We start from the raw sequence: 27,100 nt of genomic DNA on the forward strand, positions 1-27,100 counted from the left end.
GGCCTATGTACGATCACTACTGGGCAAAGGCCTCTAACATTAATCTCCAATTTTCCCGGTCCTGCACTAACTGCGACCAATTAGTCCCCACAAACTTGATCTCATCCGCCAACCTAACGTTCTGCCTCCACCTTCCACACCCCGCAACGCTTGCCTTCTCTAGGGATCCACTCTGTTACCCTTATTGTTCAAGGGTTATCTTGCCTTATCATTACATGCCCTGCCCACATCCATTTCTGCTTCATCATTTCTACTGATATGTCCCTAACACGCGTTTGTTCCCTGACCCACTCCGCTCTCTTCTTGTCCCTTAATTACACCTACAATCTTCCGTTACATTGCGCGCTGAGTCGTCCTCAATTTATGTTGAACCCTCTTTGCAAGCCTCCAAGTTTCTGCCCCGTAGGTAACTACCGGTAAGATGCAGGTGTCATACACCTTCTTTTTCAGGGACAATGGTAGGCTGCCATTCATTATCTGAGAATGCCTGAAGAATGCACACTACCCCATTCGTATCATTCGAAATATCTCTGCCTTATGGTTGGGAACCAGGGCCACAACTTGACCTAAGTAGATAGATTTGCTTACTACTTCTACCGCCTCGCCAATTATCTTCAACCGCTGTGCTGTCCGGAGGTTAATGATCATTACTTTAGTTTTCTGCATATTAAGTTTCGGGCCCACGGTTCTACCCTGTTTGTCCAGTGCGGTAAGCATGCTTTGAAATTCCTCCCCTGAGTTGCCTGAGTTTCTTAACAAGGCAACGTCATCAGCAAACCTGAGGTTACTCAGGTATTCTCCACTAACCGTTACTCCCACCTGATCCCAATTCTATTTTCTGAACGCTTCTTGTAAACATGCTGTGAATTAACATCGGAGAGATTGTGTCTCATTGTCTGACGCCCTCCTTTATAGGTATTTTATTGCTCTCCTAATTTAGGATGATTATAGCTGTGGACCCACTGTAAGTATCCTCTAGTATTCTTGCATAATGCTCGTCTACACCCTGATTCCGTAGTGCCTAAATGAATCCTCAGGATTCGACCGAGTCAAATCTTTTCTCATAGTCTATGGAGGCTATATATGGCGGTACAGTATACACCCAGGGTACTTCTCTATCATCTGATTAATCGTGTGAAAATGGTCTATTGTTGAATAGCCTTTACGAAACCCTGCTTTTTTGTTAGGTTGACTGAAATCTAAGGTGGGAGAAATTCTGCTACCGCTTATTTTGGTAAGTATACCTTGTAGACGACAGACGGTAAGCTGATCTGCCCGTTATTTTTCATGTCCATCATGTTGCCTTTCTTATAGTTTATGATCATGTTTCCGTTCTTCCAAGATTCCGGTACATTCGCGGTCATTAGGCATTGCGGGTACAGGTTTTCCAGTTTTGCTAGTACAATGTGCCCGCCATACCTCAAGAGGTCTGCTGTTACCTGATCTTCACCAGGTGCTTTGCGCCCTTTCATTTCTTTCAAAGTCTTCCTTACTTTTTCTGTAGTTATTGGTGGGATGTTCATCTCCTCTGAACTACTTTCTCGTTCGGCATTATCCTGGATGTCCCGGCTACTGTAGATATCTCTATAGAACTCCTCGGCTTCTATGACTATACTATCCCTATTTGTTAGGCCATTGCCTTGCTTGTCTTTCAGTGGATACATCTGATTTTCCCCCACGCCTAGATGCCTCTTCACTGCTTTATGACTGCCTCCGTTCTCTACAGCGTATTCGATCCTCTCCATATTATACTTCCGTATGTCAGCTGTGTTACGCTTACTGATTAACTGCGAAAGCTCCGCTGGTTGTATTCTGTCAGCTGGGGTGGAGATTGTAATGCTTTGCTGTTTTCTAATTAGATATTTCGTTTTCCGGGAAAGTTTACCAGTATCCTGTTTAGCCATTGTGCCCCTGACTTCTACTGCACACTCCGTGATAATGCGTGCAAGGTTGTCCCTGGCTTCCCGCATGGTAAACTCTGCTTCCCCGGTAAGAGCTGAATATCGATTCTGTACCGCGATCCTAAACTTTCCAACTTTACATCTTACTGTTACCTCATCGATCGGCTTCTTTCGTACTAGCTTGTTACGGTCCTTCCTCAAACCTAGCCTAATTTGACATCTTACCATATGGCGGACACTGCACTTTACCCTTCCAAGCACTCCCACATCCGTCACGACACCAGGGTTATCCCATAATAGGAAGTTTATTTAATTTCTTTGCTTATTTCTTTTTCATTTTTATTGACGTCCTGTAGATTCAAAAGAGAAGTTTGTGGGTGTAGGTATCTCCTATCGCTTAGGCCATAAACACTCAAGAGTGATGAAATTTCATATCAATTTAACCTGTATTGTTCGTCGCTGGTAGGTGCGGTGCCAAAATATTCGCTCTCCTTCCGCGCTCGAAGGCTCTAATGGCGTGTCATTTACTGTTCAATATTTTTGTTAATGCGCAGGGAAGTGGTTGTTTTGTTTGCAATTCATCGCTATAGTTTTTCGTACACTTTTTTTTAAATTACTTTCTTAAATATGAGTATCTTTGATGGCTTTGTTTATTTAAAAATAAAATTTGATCACCAAAACTATGGCACGAAATGTAATTTCCAAAGTAGTAGTCTATATTCTATGAGCAAAGGAGCTTGGTATTAGTGAGTTGATGGGGTCTAAGCGTATGTGACGTAGAGTAAACGCCTGTTTGGCGTTCGAACCGTTGTGTTTGCAAAAAGTATAATTGCAGTTTTTAACGGTGTGTTATTTTATGCAAAAAGAACGTCATGGTGAAGATGTTTGTCCGAAAATACATTTCACCCTCTATACATGTCCACGTCAGGTGTGCCGTCGGAACAGGCTTTCTGATGTTGAAGATACAGATTTCAAAGTTTTCGGTTCTAACTGTTGTACCAAACGGCGGAACATTAATGCAGTGGTGTTATGAAACTATGCTTTCTAAGAAGTTACTTATTAGACACTGTTGTGGAATGAAATGTATCTGTGAATTTGTTTTCCTAACACGCCGGTACTTCGCGCTTGAAAGGTTAAATAAACAGAGGAACCTGAAATAATAGTGTCATATATTCGGTTTATGAACAGCTGAGCAGCAATTCATGAAAGCTACTGCCATAGCCTTTTCTTCTAACAAGAGGTTTTCTTTGTTTAAATGGAAAGATTCGGTTCAGTGTCTAGAATTCAAGCTTACGATTACGCGTTACTATTCCTGCAGAAGAATTTCATTAATGCCGCTTGCAATAAATAGTTATTATCAATGGTGATTCTGTATTATTAGCGGTTCAAAGCAGTATCATCCGCGTGTAGATTCCCTAGATTTCTTCTGAAGGCTGCAATGAAGAAAAGTCCCTGCTTCTTCCCATACGAAAAATATAAGTAATGCAGGAGCATCTATCCCATTTAGAACTTATCCCGGGCAGTAGTAATAGTTGCGCTATGAAATTCAAGCTTGCGATGCCTCGCTTAGGGCGCATGTAGCATCAGGCAACTGCAGGGCAGGAAAGCCAACTTGTTTTCACAGTGATGATGACCGTAGTTGAATTGAAAAAAAAAACACGATTTCTAAACTGGGAATCGTACCTGGGTCTCTCACGCTATGAAGCAGAGGTGTACCATAATACGCCAGTCTGACATGCTTGGATCAGCGTGGATAAGAAAATGAGTACACGGATGAGAAAAATTAGACTAAGACATTGTCAGCACGGCCCTCTTTACCACGAAGCAAAATGGAGAGACGAACTAGGTGGTGAACATCCATGAGTGAAACTTAAGTGACACAGGGACGAGAAAGGGAAACGACACCAGCGCTTACCCTCAACTGAAAGTTTCATTAAAATCGAAAACACATATATACCCTGCCAGGACCCAACAATCACGCGCGCGTGATCGTCGCACATGCGTACATTCGTACATGAGAACAACCGCCCTTTTTTCCTGTCTTCTCTTTTCATTTTTTTCCTCTTCTATCCCTTCAGGAAAAACACTTCTTTGGAATGCTCAGTTACGGGTGACTTATACAATCAGAACAACCAATACGGATATGGAAGGCTTCGGCAAATTCCCTGCTAGCACGGTCTATTTGTTTAAAAAGCATTTGCGTGTCTGTGAAGCATTGCTTAAAGCTGCAGTCTTAAGGAGATTCTACTTCTCCAAAAGAGGACAAAGGAAAGGGGGCGGTTAACCTTATGTATGGCAGTACGCATGTGCGACAGTCACGCGTGCCGGATTGTTGGCACTTGGCAGGCTACATATGTGCTTTCAATTTTTAACAAAACTTCAGTTGATGGTAAGCGCTGGTGTCATTTTTATTACTTTCCCTGTGCACGTTAGCGCTTCAGTTTTAATAATGGATGCTTAACCAGCCCGATTGCTGAGCGCGAACCTTTTTTTCAGGAGGATTCACTGCCAAAACTGATCAAGCAAAAGTCCAAAGTCCCTGCGAGTCAAATGTGAACTTGGCCAAAAACAGGAAATTCATCACGAGGCAGCGTCGCGTTGAACCATCGACATCGTTAGACGCAGTGATGCGTGGTTTACCAGAAGTTCTCTAAATGCTACCAAAGAAAAATGTATGAAATTGCGCCTCCTTATCAAATGAATAAATGCATCAACTAATGCCTGATAACTTGGTATGAGAAGATTCAGATACGTACGATTGATTTGGGCCCTGGAGTTGTCCGGCTTGCTGGTCGTTTGTGTTCTCTTTATGAGTAAAAACAAACCAAATAGGGTTATAAGTACCTTGGCTACACGCGTTTTACTAAGAATTGCTACACGTCACAACGGCCATTTGCTTTCGGGTAATCTGATGGAGCTGCACGCTAGATGTGTGCCACAGAATAAAGAAGACTTGTGACAAAGTAAATTTTTGTTTCAAAGGGGTACGACCGGGAGACAAGAGCGGACATTTATTCAGATGTTCTGCGAATATCTGCACGCGCTCCCGTCACACTCACTGTCAGCAGAGAAGAGTAGGCAAATACGGCCCGCTAATGGGGTTTTGAGCGTAGGACATGTAGAATTCCGGAGCACCCTCTATAATTGCAACAACCGGACCGCATAACATCATACCTCGTCTTCAGCATTGGAATGCAACTAATGGATGGTTAGCGGCAGCAAAGTGACTGAAGCCGAGGTACATGTGCTGTCAGAAGTAATTGGTATGCATGTACTGTGACTGAACCTTATCAGGTCTCCGTGCAGCTGCACCGCCACTAAGCGAAATGGACAGAACACACCTGCTTGCATGACGACGGTGGTAGTCGGTATATAGCTGTAAAACTCAATTTATCCTGGCTGCGACGAAATTTCGCATTAAATTGCTGCCGGCGGTCGCGCTGATAGGAGACTTCCCAGAAAAGTATTTTATGAATTGCTACGGCTTATCCTAGACAATCTTGGATGTGCAAAGCAAAAGTTTGCTTGTTTAACCTAGGTTTGACCTTTGATTTACCTGTAATTACTATCCTATTCGTCCAAATCCTGCCTTTCTATACGGTTGCGGTCCCGCTACTGCCGTTTTCACAGCCTAACAATAAGGCGCCGCTGTCGATGGTGCTCAAAGCCTTCAGGTACCGCGCAACGTTAAGAGAAGACGGTGCTGCCTCGCTCCGTTAATGGCAAATCTCCCATGCACGCGGCGAGTCACGTGGTGAGGCGCGAACCAGCTGAGGAGAGAGTATGCGCGGAGCGGAACGCGGTGTCAGGACTGGCGTATGGTTTGTTTTTTATCTATTGTTTGGACAGGCCAATCGGGGGCATAGAGTTTCATCAAAAATACTACAGTAAGGAATCTTACGCTAGAGCCAAACGGCTCACACCCAGGCCATCTGTGTCTTTATGGGTAGTCATTATACCGTGCGCTCGCCTTAGTATCATCATTGGCTGAAGTTGAAGAAATTTATTGGCCGTACATTTACATACAGTGCATCGAGAACGCATACCAGAGTCTGTTATATAACTTCAAAATATTAAAACGATGATTTAGTTAAAAAATAAAAAAGACTGTTCTTTATACGGAAAGAGATCCAGAAGGGTTATGCCTAATAGTATAAACTCGCACGAGGTTTTCTCCCGAAACCGCCATTCCGTACAATGCCCCACGACGGTGTGCACCGAAATGAAGCGTTGACCAATGACTAACAGCGCCGTTTACACCAGTGCCACCTCTCGGGCTATGAGAGCAATTCATCAAATCGTTGACAAGTTCCAATAAACAGCTAAATTGTCACAGCGCTGCTGCAAACTAATATATAATGAAAGCCACCACACAGCGATATCTCCCACGCATGCGGACAACATATTCCTCCTTCTACAAAAAAGCCATAAAAAACCTCCTGCGAACGTATTCCCCTCTTCGGACAGCCATAACTATGCGAGTGCGCAGTCACGGCCGCTCACTTAGCTACAGCAAAATACGTTTATGGTCGAGGGACTCCTGTGACTGTGCGCGATACCCCATTCGAACAAAACGACTGTAAAGCTCCAATATTTACCTGGACATGGAGCATTTGCAGTAAGCAAAATTACCATATGGCACATATTGTTTGGGCGGTTATATGCAATATGGCCCTTATTAGCAGCCGTTCTGAGCCTGTCGCACCGCCGTCTGAGGAATACGTAAAACTAATTCTTTAAACAATAATATGCACACGTTACCGCCTTACACGAGCGCGTCGAGGCGCCATCGCTGCAGTAGACGGCGCAGGAAGTCGCTGTCTCGGCGTCCTTCACAATGCATCTCGCGATTGCACCCCAGTGCTAAGTTGACTCACTGGGTGCGCGACTGGGCAACCCGAAAGTGCCCTGCGGTGGTACGCGCTGCTTTATCCAGGACAGATGCTGCGCTCCGGAGTAGTCAATCGAAGACAATAAGGTGCACTATTGCGGACCGGTGCTCAATGGTGCCGTTTATAATATGCTATAATATTGTGCAGGCCAAGCTGGTAGTTAGCAGCAATCTAAATTTTAGGAGAAACCTATAAAAGACTCATTTTTCAAACAGATAAAATAATGAATTTTGTGAAACGCTGAAAAAGATTTTATCCCCGTACCACTGTAAACAATGTCTTCGCGGTGTTTTCGTTCGTATATTGGACCGTTTTCTACAACTTTTATGGCAGAAATTTACCCACTCAGGCATCACTACCGGCGGTGTTAACATGTGTACTCCTACTGCAAAAAAAAAAGAAATAGAGAAACGCACTCTCGTTACCACAAAGCATCGTGTTTGCATTGTGTATTTGTACATGTGTAAATATTTATTAATATTCATTCCCAGGCACTCGTCCTTCCACTTCGTTGCTAAGAATCACACCTGTTATAGCACAAACTAATGGAGAGAATTTTAAGTTTCAAAGCGAATCGAGGGAAGCCAAGCGAGCTTTAGCAATTTTGAGCGGACCGGCTACCTCGTAGACAGCAATGCAGAGAAAAAAAATTTGCTCCAATCCACCCACTGAACGTGTTTGGATATAAAAGCTTTAAATGACACCTACAACATTTACCCATACGACAACACTTGAGTTTCACACATGGCTCCACAAAGAGTGAAACCAAAGGTTCTGCCAGCCGTTACCTGGAATTCTCGGGAGCGGGGTACCGAACGCAGAAGCAGCGTCGGCCACGGTCGGGCTGGAGCGGCGGACGCCGCCTCTGTAGGCAGGGCGTGAGTCGGGAGGACTGAAACGCAGAGGGGCGCCTTTCGAAGGGTGAAACAGCGGAACCTAGGTATCCTGATGTGCTGACTTTGGGCTACACCACCGCGCGACAGAAGCGCAGACACCGAAACAATTCGGCATGTGAGATCATTGTTCTCCCGTTTATACCGATTTATTGTAGTTAGTTGTGTAAGTTTGCGAATGGCGAGAAAGCTGAGGGAACGTTTCTCATCGCTATTTATCAGAACCATTGTTCCTTTTGCCTTTTATAATACCTCTTAAAACACAACCGAATCGTTATTCAATAATTTAGAAAACGGAGCCCCATTCGCAGGAAGCAGTTCGCAAAATGGTAGGGTTTGTCTAGAGACCAGATGTCTGCCTGTATGTGGTTTGTGCACCTTGTTTTCCCGCCCTGCAAGCCAATCGTGAACCTATTTATACCGTACGATCCCCTCATTCTGTTGGGTGCAGGGTACGCTGGAGATGCTATAGAACAAGTTAATCAAGTTGTGAGAAAGCAGCGCGCCATATACGTGAAGCTGAGCCAAAACAGGCCTAAAACACCCGTCGCTAAAGCAGACGACAAAGCCGTAGTGCCGCTACTGCTTCCAGTGAGCAGGCACTTCCGCGCGAGGAACGCTGGGTAAATTGACTGCGCTATCTACAGTGTGCTGCGTTTGTGAAACCCTCACCCTCACTCCCCCCCCCCCCCCTTCCGCTGCTGCCTCCGCCGCGTTTGGAGTTTGTTGTCCCACACACCACGAAACAACCATTGGCTGGCAGAGGTACAGAGGAGGAGGAATCAACTTTTACTGAGCCCAAGAAATCGGTGGTGCGCGCTGGCACCAGACGGGGTGGTTCCCTAGTTACGGGACCCATATGTTCCCAGCAGCTCCTGGCCCCTGTCTGTCAGTGCGAGCTGAGTCGGCAGGGCGGGGCTGGTCAACAAGGTCTCCCATCGCTCAAGGGGTTGGGGATTGGGGGTGTTGTGGGGAAGGGAAGGAGGGGGGGTCTTGAGTTCTGTACACTCTGCCAAGATGTGCGGCAGGGTGCCCCTCTCTCTTTTGCAAAACGGACAGAGCGTATCGTGTTCCGCAGGGTACATGCGGTTCATCAGTACGGGATGCGCAAGCGATCCCGCCTGCGCTCGACGCAGGATCGTCTGTTGCTGCCTAGTCAGTTTGGGGTGCGGTTCCGGCAGTCTGCACCTCTCCTCTCGGTACATCCGGGTAATGTCCCGAAAGCTGGTAACCGGGTGCGGTAGCTCTTCCGGCTCGTTCTCGGCGCGGATTGACATTTCTCGGGCATGGTAGTCGGCGATGGTGTTGCCTGCTACCCGCGAGTGAGCCGGGACCCGCACGAGCTCTATGGCTCTTCCCGGTGGCTTGCACTTGGATAGAATGGCTCGGGCCGCAGAAGAGATTACCCTCCTGTGGAAGCTTCCGTACGCTGTCATTGAGTCTGTGACCAGAGGTACAGAGCTTTGCTTTAAAAAGCAAACACACGAAGACGCTTAAGTATCTCATAGACATGCAAGGCAGGAGCTGTGGCCTTCTCATAATGGCGTGAGTGCCCCACGCCGACATGGATTCCCAGTGGCAGCTTTCTCTCTGCTATACATACTCAGAACCTTTATGATCGGCGGAGGTCATTCCACAGTGCTCGCCCCAACGAGTCACGTGAATGGTACGGCGCCGATACTCTCAAATGAACGTCAACTTTACCGTGATGGCGGAACCGCTTTACGATAATAGTGAAACATTGCTCTAAAAAGTGCCACAAGTGGTCAATTCACAGAGCCGCTTGTTCAGCAACTGGAATGCGCTGTAATTGCGCGAGAGACGCTCCGTGGTGAGTATCTGCATCCAGCCACATCACTGAGTATTCATCAAACAGTGGTCTTGACGACATTAAAATGATGAGTAATAGAACTATACATTCGTTTTCATCCTGGGCAGGTGCACATCAGAGTTATGCTCCTTTCGGGTACCACGGATGCAACACACGGCCGTCCAATACGGTTCCGCCGCAGCTCCCAAGATTAAAATAATTCCAAAGGCAGCTATTATAAGGAAAATCCTTAGGCTTACTGAAGCGGCACGTTGTGCTGAGGGCACTTAAACTTTAAGCTTTTTAGAACTTGAAGCAAACATTCAAAAGTTTGAAACCTCCAGAAATAGTCAACTGAAGGCTGCATGGCGGACGTATACATACGCGTGACAAATACACGTGATGTCTGTTGTCCGAAAGAACCCAGCTGTTTGAACCTTGAAGAGGAGCTTACCAGCCCCTTTGGTTTTAGTGAAGTGTCATAAAAATTCTGCGTTATTGAATGTTTTACCTCACAGTTTTTCATTCACCGCCAGTTAAGCCGATGGGGAAGTTTGCGGAGAAAAGTTTCTGAAAGCTTCGTCTTGCAAAAGGTAATATATTAAATAGTATTTTAACAATATTGGAAGCAGAACGCTGCTGTAAAACCAGCCGCACTAAATGAACATTGTTGACTGAGGTGCTAGAAAACGACGTAGGACGACTCCAAGTGCCAAAAACGCCGTCAATACAAAACAGCTTACTTCATCTTAGAGCTACATCCCTGTTATAGACGCATGTTGTTTAATTTCTTGACTTCGAAGAACCTGAAATTCAGGCGTTTTTTATCGATGTGTGGGGAAATGTTCACATTTACAGCGAAACAAAGCTGTCCGTGGTCCGAGGTTCGGTTGCACGAAAAGGTCTCTGAGTTGTCAAAATTATACGGGAGACTTTGATACTGCGAATTTTAATCCCAGAACTGCGCAACCCAAGCAATTGAACTCTGAGAACATAATTTTTGGGTTCAAAACACTGCACTCGGGGATTTCATGGTTACATTTCCTATATTTTATAATAGGGTTTTAGTTTTGTGTCCAAAGTGAAAGTGTTCATTAGTTCAAGTCCGCGACGGTGGCTTGAAGCTAACAGCAATCGGGACTTCGACGTCCCCATAACCTTGATCACATATTTGAGTACGGTTGTATATTATACAACTTGGGCGCAAAAACGTAATACTGAAGCAGAGCTATTTCGGACCGGAAACTGCCCCATGTCGTGCGTAAGCTTTCGGGAAGACGCTTGCTGCTTTCGCCCAGAAATACATGTACCTTCACATTAGTCAAAAGCAGTTTTGCGTCGACTGACAGCATCTTATCCAACCCGTCGGGATAAATCTTGTTTTCCGGTTCACGTAAATTCTTATATCTGCGGAAACACAATAAAGTGCTTCTTAGCCCCAAGTATTCACTAGGGCCCTATCCTTGAAAATAATTTTGGCAGGTTTTGTTCACTCGTAGATATTTGCGGATACATTTCCAATAGGAGCACTGCCTTTGACCAAACACGGTCTCATGAAATCAGACAAAATAAACGCAAGCTTGATTTATCCAAAAGCACTTCATAATCCTTTAAAGTAGAGAAAGCACAATAAAATGCGCAAGAACTATTAACCGATAGCCCTAACATAAATTATGCTCTTTTGGTGTGATCGGCTTTGCGGCACTCGGGGTTGTCGTACGTTGTGTGTTGTGCTTGATTCTTAGTTATGTTTCTCCAGCAACTCTGTACACAAATTTACATCCACTGTGGTAAATGGTAGTAACCACAACGTTATGTTCCCAGTTTTCTTAAGTTACATTTAGTGATATAATAGGCGTATGAAAGATTCGACGGGACAAAAATTTTCGCTATGTAATTTTCCGGAGTCGGAGGAGGCAATAAATACAGTATATTAGGTTAACCTTTTAATGAGGTAGAGTAGGTTTCACGCTCAGGCAAGTGGGCGCTTTTATACCGCTCTAGCTTGCGAGACATTACAAGCAACAGTCAAGTTACTTCCGAAGTTTTATAAACTTGCCACGTAGGAGTAAATCAAGGATTTCGGGGTTTTTCATTGTATAACCGTGAAATGAATAAAACGCTTACTTTAACGGGACAATTCAAATCGATAACCGGTGTTCGATGTTTTATTTCCCGATATACGATTGTTGTAGTCATTTATCATGCAATCGATGCACCCAGTGGTTAACCTACGTACTGAAATATTAAAATAAATCTTAATTTTCCCGCAGCAGCGACACTCACTTTGTTTTGCAGCGTTTTTTTTGCGAGCTGAATTGCGTGTTTTTGTGAAAAGGGGCGTGGTTGTTGTGCTTGACAAAAAAGCTTAGAGCTCGTGGTTATGCTGCATTGCCATCACATTTCCTTGATGAAAGGGCTCCAGAAAGTAATATATCTAACTATGATAACTGTTTTGAAACTAGACCGGGTTGCAAGGTAAGACTAACCAGAAAAAGACACCTGATGTTTCCTCGTCAGTTTTGGTTAGGAGAAAGCATGTAGTTTTTTTTCGCCAAAGCTTGTTTCTGAAGGTCCCCCGTATAGCTAACAAGTAAACCTGGTATTTTAAGTCGGTATTCAGCAGTTTCGGTTTTGATTTTCGGTAACAAACTTCACGTTGGCCGCTGCTACGCAGTTAACAAACTTCCTTTTAATTTTCCCTTGCGCCGCAGTCGTAAGCTACTTTTCTTGAAAAAAGCACTCCGCACATCAGTTCACTTCATTCACGCCTTAACCAATACCAGCTCTATCTGAAAATGTAAAGATAACACAAAGTCGTAGGCAATCAGTTCTAACAAAGCAGCGCTTCAAATTAGCCCTGAACGCACCCGTGTTTTCATCGCCCAGTTTCGTTTCCTTAGGAGCATTGAGTTTCTTAGTAACTATACTGGACAGGAAACTGCGCCTCGGAATCCATGTCGTTTTTGGGTGTTATAGGAAGAGCATTGCATAGGAAGAGCATAGCACTGCTACGTGTATAAGGTACCTGAACTGAGCAAAACACCGGAATGTTACCTGTTTGTTGGTCGCAGCGTTGTCGCCGTAGCCGTGAACCATGCAAGATGTATGATAGCCGAAGCGCGGCGCGTTTGGTGGAACAGCGGGTGATCGTGCATAAGGTCGGCGATACCGGAGGCGAAGGAACCTGCGTCTGCAGCTTTTCCTCTCGCTCATCCGCTATCATCAGGCCGTAGGCCGGTGGATGTGAGTAAGCCATGCGAGGTAACAGATGTTTTGCAGGTGCACGTTTTTTCGAATATTGTACGGGCAAAAAATGTTCATAGCCATTCAGCTATCGTTGCCAGAAGAGGTAAAATGAGTTGAAATTTATCATATTTTGTAGACGTGTCTCCCAGACACCACTCGTTGTGTCAATTTCTTCGACATCGATGACGTCGCTCTATGTCAACTGCAAAACACGAGCATACAAAAAAAAACACACACAAAAAAATTCAACACGTTATGTCTTAACATCTGCCAACCGGTGAGGAAACTTTACACTATCTACAACATCAGCAGTTATCTCTCAGCACAAAAACTTCAAGGAAAATATGGAGAAAAGAGAACTATCCTCCGAACGCCAATGCAATGCAAGAATGGCTCCTACATCTGTAGAATATCTTTAGAGAACCCCAATAGGAAAATGAGGTGAAGATTCGGTATACCAGTAACGCACCATGCACAAATGCAACTGCCCGTAGCCTAATTCACCATAAGTACGTCTTTGAGCGACTTCCAGGCCATTGGCAAAAACGCCCGTGTGTTCGATATTTCGGCACACATTAGAGATGCCCAGGCGGTCAAAATTAATCCGGAGCCCTCCACTACGGCGCGCCTCATCACCTTTGTTGCGTCGGCGCGTTTAACCCTACAATCAATCAATCAATCAATCAATCAATCAATCAATCAATCAATCAATCAATCAATCAATCAATCAATCAATCAATCAATCAATCAATCAATCAATCAATCAATCAATCAATCAATCAATCAATCAGTCAACCAATCAATCAATCAATCAATCGACTTTCATGCTATTAAATGCGCAGGGCAATTTCGTAGTATATTGCCCAATGTGAAACTGCCAAGCATAGTCCACAACTTTTATTCCTCTCTGCATATGAATCAAAACATGTTTTTTTCTTTGTTTTAAAGCGTACTGCAAAAATATTAGCACTCTAACTATTTACTTCAGCACAAAAATAAAGCACCGCTTCTGAGAACGACTTTTGTGAACCTACCGTAAAAGGCCAACTTTGCAATGAACAGCGCAGATTCAAACAATAAGGCACTGCCTGACGCTTTCTTCACTGTATCTAGTTGTTCCTTTGTCTTGCTGGTGTTTCCTAGATACATTGGGTATTAATATTATGACCTTTCTGTATGGAGAGGACAAGCGTTAGAAAACGGAAGCTTTTTGTATGCGGCTCCTTCAATTTGCTTGTATTAGTTACGTCTGTTTTACTTCCCTCACGAAACAACGCGAAGATTAATAGCAGCTAGCCAGACCTGAAGCATTTTTAGAGGTCTATGCACGTCCTCCTTGTGGATTGATTCCCAGTAGCCCTTGACATTGTTTTAAAGCACGCGTGAAGCCTGTAACTGCATATTTACATCACCCTCTTCGGAACAAAACTGCGATTAGGGTTGGAATGTTTACATTTCAGAACATTTAAAATCTGTCTGTCGCAGATTCGCATATATTTTGACAGGCGTTTTATCAGAACAGACGAGTCCGAAAATTTCCTTGGCTTTCTGTGCAGTAATCTTCACGTGTTACAAAATAAATTAGGGTATAATCTTAGAACATCAGGAAGAAAGTAACAAGTATACAGATGCCGTGTGCGTCATTCGTTATCTGGTTTGATAAAACGTCCACATGGGTCATTCCAGCCACTTCAAAGGACCGATGAAGCGATTTGGACAACAATATCAGCTCAACATAAGTGCCCTGAAGTTCCCCCGCCGTCAACTCCGATACGGCATCGCAAGGAATGAACGACATCACTGCGCTAGTGATAGTGACAAATAGTGCCAAATATGGTTGTTATCATGAATAGATCAACATATAAACAAATGTGCACCTCTTCATTTCAACTCAAACAACATGCGGCTACTTATCGCAAGCTCTATTGTCACCATCGTAAGGCGTTCTCGCTTGCTTTACTATTGCCGCATACGCTCTTAAGAGTGACCCTAAATCTTACATTGACTGATTTAGGGGTTCGCCGCAGTTCATGTACAATTGAATTACAGTCAAAGCCTTTGACGTTTTTTTTAATTATAATGGTACACACTTGCATTTCATTGGTAATGAAACACTCACAGGCGCTCATTACCTCTTACGACTGGTGGCTGTAGTATCAAACACTGAAAGTCCCCCCGAAATAAATGTCTGCCCTTTCTAAATGCGTTCTGAGTACTCCGAAGGTATTTATGGTCATATGCTGTGGTGGGCACAATAGTAGAAAATAAAACACTGCGGAAGGACCGTGAACTGAGAAACATGAGTATCACTTCGAAATATCAATTTTACCTGCTCGAATGGCGATACCATTCTCTTTGGTACCCATGTTACCCTATGAGATGAGTTTTCAAATGACACGAGCGTTATTTAACGGGGGAGGCAAATACGCCAAGAAGATAAATAAAAACGGTTTTATTATATTCACAGCGTGCGATTTGTTGCTCTGGTTGTTTGTGTAACTTGAATGCTCGTTTTCTCTCCCTCTTCTGTTCATATTTGGTCCGCGGCTGCTGCCGGTCCTCTAATCTTGATTGTACATGCCGCTGCAAGCACGCTCCGGCTCATCCAGGCCGGCGCCACCACAGTGCATCCTGTCACCGTGTGGGTGTCGCTGTGATCTTCGGTGTGAGGACTGAAGAGCATGGTGGGGATTTATTCAAAAAGAGCTCGGAAACAGGCATCCGCAAACTGTTTTTTAACCGCGTGCCACAGCTTACTCTTCTCCAATATTTATAGCTGTGCCGGGCAGAACGCAATTTTCCAAAAACTCCCAAGCTACGTTTGTTGGAAGAACGCAATTACGCCCAGAAGCCTTCGCATCTTTTCGCAAGTTTTACCTACCACAAAATTGTGCACTTAAGAATACTCGCAAGAGGTATGTAAACATCAACAAAAGCTGAAACAAAACAGTTTTACAGACATAACACTGCCTGGGAACGGTCGACGTAAGAATTAAAAGACGTCGACCACATATAAAAAACTTACACGTGAGGTGTATGCACCCTTCACGAATTTCTTGTTCGGAATGTGACAAAATCATCAAAAGATTCGTTTTGCGCCCATTTTCTGCTCTGCGTGAACGCACATTTCTTTTGGTATCGTCAGGAAAGACCCCCCGTAGTGCGTGAAAGTGAGCATACTGTGCTTTTGGAACGTCATACTTAAACTGCTCTCTCGCGGCCTTGGAAATGTTCCGGAACTCATCGTCCAGGAAATTTCTGCAAAGTAATCTACGCGAAAGTACTCTCCCTGATAGTTTTGTTAGATAGCATGCCACAAGGCGGAAGCTGGCATTCTGTGTCATTTGCTCATGTAGACTGCGGTTCTGAGCTTTTCATTTCCGTTTGCGGTCGCTGTTTCGCTATGTGTTATTCATGCTTCTTCCTCCTCCAAGAGAGCTTTTTAACATGAACATTTTCTCTATAACATGATGGTAATTAACAGCTGATTGGTTTAACGTTTTGTATTTCCGCTCGGGTTATTAACAAAATTTTCCACTCAGAAAAGTCGAGAGGGGAAAAACGGTAGGCCAAGATGTGTGAGTGAAAGAGGCCGGGGAGCAAGGGGCCCACGAGCAGGTGTTGGAAGGGTGCGCCTCAATGTGGTTAGTTAATTCTCGGAAAGCAAACCCGCTGCCTTTACTCCGTGAAATGGAAACCAAAGCACCGGGCAAACCCAGAGGTATCAGGAGCGGGTGCGATAAGAATAACGGAGAAAAATAACATGTGCATCCCATCCGAAAGCCACAAAAATGTTTCCTGTGTTCAAAATCGATCTTCGGTACTCCGCGTTTTGAAAACTGCGTCTATCCCATTTCACTATGAACGCATTCGGGACCCACAGAATTTTCTTGAGGTTCGTACCCCAGCGTTGGCTTTCCCTTAGGCAGATGTAAAGTGGAGTTTGGCTTCGGACATTCCAAGTTTCATTTAAAAAATACGAGTGCGGATTCGGAACCTTTATATAAGTTTGTTCTCACGGGGAGAGAGTCACTTTGTAATTGCCTTTCTTTAGGATGGGGTCAGGCCTATTTAAAGTGCAGTTAATACTAGTCAAGACCATCAGCTGCGTTATTTCCTCAGTGTTCGCATTTCAGGTGCGACGGTGGCTGATTTTTTGTGCTTGTTCTACATTGGGTCTTACCTTGTACAGTCGCACCTTGAGTCCACGAAAGTTTGTGGCTCTTTCAAAAGTATTTTTTTTTCCGAAAACACACGGTCACTATTGCTGAGCCTTAATGAGTCTTACTTCTCATTTGAGTGGACTGTGGTCACTTCCGCGCTTGCAAAATAATAATAGCCGTGGCATCCGGCCAATTTTGGGCGGAATGCGTACCGAAGGGCTCGCACGCGTATGCAACTAGCATTATCGCCCGTCTCGCCCACGCATCCTCCCAGCTTTTTGAAATCTTTTGAAAAGTGGCGATACCGGTACTGATTGCATAAGTGCATCCAATCGTTCGCCTAATCACGAGATGTAGTGACAACAGCACACGCAAACTCGCCATCACAGTTGGGAGTGGGTGTGTGCAATGAAAGACCAGTTTTGAGTACTTTTCGACATAGAAGTCATGGTTTAGTTAACTGAATGGCCCATTTTCGCGCGAAGAGAGACTCGATAAAATATTGGCATGACTATAACGTTGCACGCCAAATTTTCCACTCGTACTACGTAACTTTGTATCATTGTGGGTTCACGTAAAGAACGAAAGAAGCCTCGGGCTGTGCCAATATAACAAGCGGAAAGACTCCACTGAAGACCGCATTGGGTTTTTCTAGCTGTGGAATCGTTAGTCACTCCTAACACAAGTTCGCTCTCTAAATAGCCCCATTTACTCTTTCTTGTTGAGTTCATGGCTTCAGTATTATTACCGGCGAACTTTTAAGCCATGGCTGTTTATGACTAGGGGAAGGGATATTCGACTGTGCTGTTTGTACAGCGAGCATTTTCCGTTGAAATCGGTAAGAATGCCGAGATAAAAGTGAAAGGACAGAGTGTGGCGGGGTTTATTTTTGTCGCTTCAGGACGCCCGGGCAGCGACCCATGTGCGAAGCCCAAATGGAGCGATAACAGCGGGCCGAGTCGCCGCACTTCAAGCGTCAACGTGGCAATTGCAAACACCGGTCGCACGTCACTGCGCCGTCGGGAGGCAATGCTTCATGCGTTCCTCAGAGGAGCAGCAGAGTAAAATCAATGATGCTGGATCAGAAATGAGAACGAGAGAAAATGCAGCAATCAGACCGCCTATAACAAAAGTTTTAATATACATAACCAGTAGCACAGGAGTGAAAACTGGCCGCACGCTACACCTTTCCTAGATATCCTCCTGTACGTAGTACATGTGGGTGGACATTTGCTCCCATAAAACGTCGTGTAAGACAGCCAAATTTTGACACATGAAGCATTAAAGGTTGGCATTCAAGGGTTCTCTTTGGGGGTAAATAGAGTTTCCATTTATTTTATTTATTTAAACAACGTTGTCTATCCCCAAGGCGGAATATAACAGGCGAGAGCATACACATTCAAATTTACAGAAAAGATGCGCAACTTTCACAGGTAAAGAGCCAGGATTATCGCAGCATTTCATGCACATTCAGAGTAGGCATAATCAAAACATTTCGGTAAAAAAAAACAATTATGCATAATCAAACAATACCGACACCAAGTTGCATGCAGGCATCACATCAGATAGATTTTGAGGTATTCAGGCAAATGATGCCGTAATATTGCACACCATTTACGTACAAGGTAAGTAAGAACAGCATCCATCAAGACACACAACCTATCGTAGTTTTTTCCGTGAGTTGCAGAAATTTTTGAATGGTTCGTTGCTGAGTGTTAACAGGGCCTAATGCATTTCATTCACGAATGCGGCAACGAAAAAAAGTTCTTCGCACTTATGACATAAAGAATGTTTGTCTTAAATGCAGCAGACGCTTTGCTTGGCGGCGAGCAAAAGCGCATGTGTGTTTGTGATATCGGTGCCATTAAAGATTATCAAGTTTTTAAAATTATCCGGAGCACTTCACTATGGCACCCCTCATCGAGTGTGTAGTGTCGGCGCGTTAAACGTTATGTTTAGAATTCAGATCATATTCGTGTTATCAATCTGAAAGTTCAGCTGTTACGGAAGATTGGGGGAACGTTCGGTGCCTCACTGACAATTTATGGACTACGGCTTTTCCGACAGAGCTACTAACTACACGATGATGACGAATACGAAAGGTGGGTTTACCATACTTTCGCTGCCACAGTTCACCCAAATACGAAGGCAAGTTCGTGATTTCGAACCGTACACCAACATCGCACATGCTGGCTGTTTGACAACTTTTATTGCTACCGCAACTTTTCGAATATGTTGAGGGATTGCAGGAATGTGTGCCCGTCTCTAAGCGCGTTCGACTCCGTCTAATAGTCTCACAGTGAGTCCCTCTGTCCCTCTGTTAGCCAAAACGTTTGCAGCGAAGCTCGCACTCCTCGGAAGGCTACGCCCTGGAGCGCCGGTAATGACTCGTCTCGGATACCTCTGCGCCAAAGCGCAAATCCGCAGCAAACTCGCGAATGTGGCCGGCCTCTACCGCAAGATTTCGGGGCTATATTTTCAGGAGCGCATATCGGCATTGGTGTGTTTGGTGGCGCGATGCTGTGCTCACCGTATTCAAATGAAGCCTGTTGCCTTTTGTTCGAAGTCTTGAGGCCTCTTACGGTAACTTCACTTTCTCCGTGCTTCCATTACAGCGCCTTTGATATCGAGGTGATTTTTCCTGGCTGTTTCGTGGAAAGTGATGATCGGCGTAGTCTTAGATTGAGCCCGTTGCAGTCTGCAGTGACTCACTAGCTCAAAGCAGCGAAAGCCTCTGGTACTGTTAAGGAGACATGTGTTTCCCCGAAAACGAGATCTTACTTAACGCAAAGTGAATCCCAAAGGGTCCAGCCAGGTTCTCCCCGCGTTTGCGGGACTGCAAATTATACTCGATGGAAAAGGAGTAATATATCCGTAATGCTAATATGCTTTGCCATACTCAGTTTTTATTGGGGTACGAAGCCGTCTGTTTTGTTTACTTAAAGGTTGTGCCTCCAGCGTCTGGCCCCACCCTGTGTCTTATCTGCTTTACAAGCCAAGATGTCTTCTGGTATTTTTTTTTAATCCGGCACAGGCTATCATATTGTTATGAGATGGATTTATTTACAGTGAGGTCGGACGGTGTAGCACGAGCGTAGATGGTAGAGCAGTCCGTGAATGATGGTGCCAAGCCGGAGTGCAACCTCGTTCTCCTCTTCTTCCAATCAGCTTGCTCAGATGTTTGACCGTTGAAATGTCCTAAACGCATCGGCGAATATACGGCACTGATGGTGTGCGTAACATTTCCCCCGTCGCAGACGAAGCCCCCAGGGCGAGTCAGCTTGTGGAGCGTTCTTCACAACGTTTGAGCCGGCCAACATGGACTACTTGCGTTCTTTTGCTCTGTCCGCCAGTCGAAGTCAATCGCGAGACGACGTATGTGACATCTCTGGGACGTTGTAGCACAACAAATGGACCTACGTAATGAGGCAGGAACTTCTCACACAAGCCGCGTTTACGCAGTGGTGTCCAAAGCCACACTAAATCACCCGGTGTGTATCTTACATCACGACGACTGTCGTAACGCTGCTTAGAGCGCTTCTGGGAGGCCAGGTTTCGCAGGCGGGCAAGCCGACGTGCTTCTTCGGCAAGGCAGAGCGTACTAGCTAAGGAAGGATCGTCATGGTTGAAGAAAGAGAAAATCGTGTCGAGACAGCTACCGGGCTGCCTTACATAAAGGACGAAGAAGGGGCTGCAGCCGGTTGTTTCGTGCTTCCCAGTATTGTACGCGTATGTGATAAATGGTAGCAGATCGTCCCAGTTCTTGTGGTCCGAGCTGACATACATAGATAACATGATCGCTAACGCGCGGTTGGTACGTTCCGTCAGTCGATTTGTTTTAGGGTGGTACGGCGTAGCATGGCGAAATTAGACAGAACAAAGGCGGAGCAACTCTTCAACGAAATTTGCAGTAAACTGACGTCCACGGTCACTGATTATGACTTGGGGTGGTCCATGGCGTAACAAAATGTAGCGAAGCAAAAAGACGGCGATCTCTGTAGCAGTGGCAGACTGTAGAGCAGCCGTCTCAGCATAGCGAGAGAGGTAATCCACACATACAATGACCCAGTGATGTCCATGCGATGAGCGGGGGAAAGGCCCTAACAAGTCAATCCCAACTTGTTGGAAAGGACGACTTGGCGGGTCAACAGGGTGGAGTCGTCCTGCTGGAGCAGTTGTTGGATTTTTGTACCGCTGGCATTGGGTACAAGTGGCGACATAGCGATCAATAGTCTTGCGCATGTTCGGCCAGTAAAACCGTTGTTGAGCGTGGTGCCGAGTGCGCGCGAGCCCCATGTGGCCCGATGTGACGTCGTCATGCACAAAACTTAGAACAGCGCTACGGAGGCTTTTTGGCACAAGTAGGAGACGAGGTCCGACAGCCGAATAGTTCTTCTTGTAAAGTATTTCGTTTCGTACGCAGAAACGACTAGTAGGCTTCGATTCATCGGCTAAAGCGAAAAGCGAGTCCAAAGTTTTGTCGTTGCACTACTCCCTTTTGAAAACAGCCGGCTCAGGGAAAGATGTCGTAAAGGAGGCGAGATACTGGTCAAAGGTGTCTTCGTCAGAGGCCACTGATTCCAGTGGCAGCCGGGAGAGGCAGTCAGCGTCGGCATGCTTGCGGCCGCTTTTGTATGATACGGTGAAATCATACTCCTGCAGACGGAGAACCCAGCGTGCCAGCCGCCCACAAGGATCGCGAAGGTTGACGAGCCAGCAGAGTGAGTGGTGGTCTGTGACGATGGTAAAAGGATGCCTATAGAGATAGGAGCGAAATCGCTGTGTGGCAAAAATTACTGCCAGACACTCTTGCTCCGTGACAGTATAATTCCGCTCCGACTTGCTGAGAGTGCGGCTGGCGTAAGCAATAACATGCTCACCATAACTGTGGCGCCGAACAAGCACGGCCCCAACTCCAACCACACTGGCATCGGTGTGAACTTCAGTAGGCGCCTGGGCATCAAAATTGCGGAGAATCGGTCCGGACGTCAGAAGATGTTTCAAGTGACGAAAAGTGACGGCACAGTCGGTACTCCATTTGAATGGAACGTTTTTCCGCAGAAGACTCTCAGCAAAGCCAGGTATAAAACGACGAAAATAGGAGCAAAGTCCCAAGAAGCTGCGAAGTTCCTTCGCAGAGGTGGGTTGTTTAAAGCAGCTAACGGCTCGTATCTTGTGTGGATCTGGTCTGACGCCATGTTTGTCGACAACGAGGGCTAAGACAAGAGTTTGCCGCTCTCCGAATCGACATTTTTTTGAGTTCAAGATCAGACAAGCCTTTTCTAAACAGTCCAAAACAGTGGCCAAGCGCGTGTTGTGTTCACGAAATGTGCGACCAAAAATGACGATATCGTCGAGGCAGCACATGCACACTTCCCACTTGAGGCCCCGAAGTACCGTATCCATGAAACGCTCAAACGTAGCAGGGGCGTTACAGAGTCCAAAGGGCATAACTATAAATTCAAATAGTCCATCGGGTGTGATAAACGCTGTTTTTTCTTTATGGTCGGGGTTTACGGGAATTTGCTAGTAGCCTGATCGCAAGTCAACTGAAGAGAAGTACGAAGCCGAATGAAGACAATCTATTGCATCATCTATGTGGGGAAGAGGGTAGACGTCTTTTTTAGTAATTTCGTTGAGGCGCCGATAGTCAACACAGAAGCGCCTTGACCCGTCTTTCTTTCTGACCAATATCACCGGAGCTGCCCAGGTACTTGAAGACTCTTGAATCACGCCATTCTGCAACATGTCTCATACTTGTTCATTGATAATCTTGCGCTCGGATGGTGAAACGCGGTGCGGCTTTTGTCGTATGGGCCGGGCTTCCCCAGTATGTATTTAATGGTGGGTCCGTGTGGGCGGTATTGACGAGCATCGATGTGTTCGCCCGATGTCAAATACGCGTGAGTATTGTGTAAGCACGGCAACCAACAGATGGCGTTTTTCTGGTTCAAGGGATTCGTCGATCATACTTTGCAATTTGGCAGGGTCCACCGGTCAAGGATCAGTGGACGGATTTATGGCTTCGGACAAAACTCCTACTGAAGTTGAAACATATTCGATCGCTTCGGAAAGTTTCAGCCCGCGTGGAAGTAGAGTGGGTTCGGGCGAAGAGTTGATAGTCCCCACAGAGGTTTGTCCCCTGTTTACCGTAACAACCGATCGAGGCGCCAATACATTTTTCTTTGCACAGTTTAGGGAAATCGGCTCCAGCAAAGCTACAAATTTATCCAGATCAGTTTCCGTGCAAAGGACTGACACGAATGCGGCTGACCGCGCCGGCATGATGGTGTCGCTCAATACGCAGAGTGCGTGGGTGGTATCGGGACAAGAATCTTCTACAAGGGCAGATAGGGTGGTCCCGTCGACATATATCTCCCCATTACGAAAGTCAACTGTGGCACCACACTGCTTCAAGAAGTCTAGACCTAAAATCACATTGTGAGTTGACCGTGGCAATACTGCAAACTCCGCCCTGAATGTGTGGCCGCCAAACGAAACAGTCACTGAGCAGATACCAAGTGGGCATATGGACTCACCACCGACACCTTGAAATGCTACCATTTTGTCCCAGTGAAACATTACTTTGCGGCCAAGACGGGATTTAAACGCAGAACTCATTACCGACACTGTTGCACCCGTATCGATCAAAGCCATCGTTCGGGTGCCATCGACCAATACTTCCACTGTGTTTTTTAGCATTGATACAGACGAAGGTAGTTCCCAGTTAGGCTGTCCGGTAAGAGGCATTTCACGTGACAGTTGTGACGCGGCCTCACCTCCATTGGCCGCGCTGGCTAGTTTTCCGGCGGCAATGACCGACGCCGGGGTGATGGTGAACGCCGCTGTCGTGAAGCGGGTGGGGTTAAGCTGCGGTCGGAAGCCGGTGAATCGCGGCGCGGTGGTGCCTCGGAGAACAAAGCTGTTGGCAGACGAGTGTCGTAGCGGGCATTTCGGGCGTTCGCGTGGTTCCACATGGGAGTTTGCTGGTACCGTGGCGCTTGGCGGCGACGGCGGCAGTAGCGAGAAATATGGCCCTCAAAACCACAGTTGTAGCAGACGGGAAGGTCACGCTCACGGGGAGGGAAGGATCTCTCGTAGACGCCATCAAAACGGCGATCATAAGCCGGGCGCCGAGGACGCTGGTCGTAAGTTGGACGTTGAGGGCGCCGAGAGAACTTCTGGACGTCGTGACTGTAACGTGTTGAATCACAATTGTCGAGGCGCTGCGGGCTTTCGTTGCGAGGCGTATAGCTCGGTTCACGGAACTGAGCACTCGAAGGCGAGAGGCTATTGGCCTGTACATCTTGCAGCACGTAACTTTCGTGAACGTGCAAGCCGTCAGTATAGCGCCGAGGCTCTTGGTGTCGCAGCAACTCCGCGCGGACGATGCGCCGGATAGTTTCAGCGAAGTCCGGTGGTGGGGTCACATCAACGCTTGCCACAGTAGTTACATTAGCCAAGCGACCGAACTCTGGCGTAATACGACGCCTCTTCAACGCCTCGAAGGTTCGACAGTGCTGGACAACGTCTAACGCCGATTCCAACTTTTCACGCCCTATTAAAAAGTTGTAGACGTCTTCAGCGATCCCCTTTAATAAGTGACCCACTTTATCGTCCTCAGACATTTGCGGGTCGACGAGTCTGCAGAGCTTTAGCACCTCTTCAGTGTAGGTGGTGCATGTCTCACCTGGGACTTGGGCGCCATGCAGCAACGTCTGTTCAGCCTGCTTCTTCTTTCCGACGGAGTCGCCAAAGCGGGCTGAAATTTCTTCGACGAAACGGTCCCAGGTTGTGAGCTCGCTTTCGTTGTTCTCAAACCAGGTCAGGGCAGTCTCATCTATAGCCAGAACACGACGTTCGAGAGTTGTGCAGCGGTATCCCAGCGGTTGTACCGGCTCACTCGCCGATAGTGCGTCAGCCATTCCTCAACGTCCTCATCGGCGTTCCCAGTGAACATTCGGGGCTCTCGCGGGGGATGCCAGCCAGGCGTGGAGGCCGGCACAGTGTTCCCACCTTGAGGCATCGTAGGAGACAGCGGTGGCAGACCCGCGACACGTCGGCTGCGGCGGAAATCCTGGAGGTCCGACGTGGCGTACCCCGCACCTTCACGAAACTGTTATGAGATGGATTTATTTAGTGAGGTCGGATGGTGTAGGACGAGCGTAGATGGTAGAGCGGTCCGTGAATGATGGTGCCAAGCCGGAGTGCAACCTCGTTCTCCTCTTCTTCCAATCAGCTTGCTCAGGGTTGACCGTTGAAATGTCATAAACGCATCGGCGAATATACGGCACTGATGGTGTGCGTAACAATATTTTAATATGACGGTAGGACAGATGAGGCGAGACATTGTACAGATAGATACCGGTCTATTTACATTATGTTGGAGGCAGACTTGACAGCGTCCTGGCTAGGTGCGCACCGTGCGCTTCTTTGTCATCACTTCCCTTGGGTCATAGCGCTGTGCTGCATTGTCCCGTGACAATATTTTATAAGGAGAGTATTTCACCTTATCGTCACTAAACTATAATGTGCACACTTGATAGCTGATATTCGGCATGTAAATTGACAGTTTCGGAACTAAATACACAAAAAGATAATGCACACACAGCCAGCCCAGAATCATTAGATTCTCCGACACTCGCCTGTGCACGATACATTTGTGGCTGCTCCTTCTCTGATTGCGTCTACTTTTACTTCTTAGTGGAGCACAAGTTTGCTATGATAAACTTTCTTCATTGGCGAAACCTGCGCCTTCTTTGGCTACATTACTATATCTTTATGTTACTGAGGCGGATAGCAGTGACGTCTTCGATTGTCAGAGGGGCTTCAGCAGAGTAGCAGCTTTAATACGGTCGAGTGTCGGCACAATTGAAACGATGTTCTAGAGCAGGACGTCCGTAGTCTTTTTCACTGGGCTGAAGTTCAGGCTTTCGTGAGTTTGGGGATGATTGTGCAATTCAAATAAGGAGGTTCAAATATTCCTTTCGAAGATTTTACTTGAGGCGTGAAATATTTCATTCTTTATTTCCTTTAGTAGGCTGGCTTGTGTACAGTGATCAAAGATTATTGTATACCTGCGTTCACGGTGAAATGTGCAAGGATTTCCCGGTATGAAGATGATTCCTCTCATATTTGAATGTACCCGATGAATATTGAAAAAACGCACAATTTTCAAAAATGGGAAACAGTTACACGTGGGAATACAATGTCAGTTTTGCATTACGTGGGTGTTTTGGATCTTGGGCGTCAACTCTCTGCAAGTATGTCTATTGGGAATGTGATCGGTCGAGTTTAAAATATCTGTTATACATTTAGTCCGTGAAATCAAAAGTCGCAGGAAAAATATTGCACGCCTTTTTTCCAAGGCTATCTTAAAAGTATGAAGCCACAGTTTTTAAGACAGCTCCAGAGCACTATAAGTCGCCTTTCAAATTCCATCTTTCTCGTGCATCTCTTTTCTCGTCACAGATTCTCCTGTAGAGGGATGGAAGCGTATGTGGGGATCATAAACGAAAAACTAACAATAGCACAAAACAAACAAGAAAAAAGTGGCGCAGCTTTCAGTAGTGCTGCAAGGCTGGAGGAAGAACAGAGCCACGGGCTCTTGTTCCTCCTTCGGGGACCCAGCTGTTCAAGCTCCCATTTATTTCTGAACTTGCCGCTCAAAGTTCTCAAGGGCCAGCAGGCTCGCATTTCGTCGCAGGCTTTCACATCCCTCCCAATGTGGACCGAGTTAGCACGCACTAATACCCGCGGCAAAGTCGAATACGACGCCCGCAATACGAACCCGAAATAACGGCCTTGCGGCCGGAAATCGTTTATAGATACATGACATAGACGCCGGTTTCGTCATTCGGAGAACCGAGGTTCAATTCCAACCACTGAAAGCGTCTTTTTTTCTAATTTGGTGCACATGGTATTGTTCCCCGCCGCAGCTATCGCCCTACCGCTCGGCGTTTTGGTTAGCCGAGTGGTTAGGTGCCGGCGTTACGGTGGAAACGTCCCTTGTTAGACTTCAGCGACCTCCCTACCGACATTTTCTTGTTGAGACTGCGAGTGTTTTACAGGGATATAGGGATAACGTTCGACCTAAAGAGCTTTGCTGTTCAGAGTGGCTGTCATGACTAGGGTTCACCGTTTCGGTTTTTTCTGGTAAAAATCCAAGGGTGTTTCTCGGATTTTATTTGTT

General features: G+C 46.1%; 1 protein-coding gene and 1 pseudogene across 1 annotated transcript in view; both read right to left on the minus strand.

Annotated features, from left to right (window-relative positions):
• LOC144150136 (peptidase M20 domain-containing protein 2-like) overlaps window positions 1–12,667 on the minus strand; it is a 36,696-nt gene extending 24,029 nt beyond the window's left edge. Inside the window, exons 1-2 of the mRNA XM_077681968.1 lie at window positions 12,554–12,667; window positions 4,658–4,706 (exon numbers count right to left, since the gene is read on the minus strand). The gene's annotated coding sequence lies outside the window, so the exon portion shown is untranslated. The remainder of the gene's footprint in view (window positions 1–4,657; window positions 4,707–12,553) is intronic.
• An 11,038-nt stretch (window positions 12,668–23,705) lies between these two features.
• Window positions 23,706–24,934, minus strand: LOC144148318 (uncharacterized; annotated as a pseudogene).
• Between the last annotated feature and the right edge of the window lie 2,166 nt (window positions 24,935–27,100).

Source organism: Haemaphysalis longicornis, unplaced genomic scaffold (assembly GCF_048455015.1).
Source record: "Haemaphysalis longicornis isolate Haplotype H1 unplaced genomic scaffold, Haemaphysalis longicornis Haplotype H1 scaffold_8, whole genome shotgun sequence".
Lineage (NCBI taxonomy): Eukaryota > Metazoa > Arthropoda > Arachnida > Ixodida > Ixodidae > Haemaphysalis > Haemaphysalis longicornis.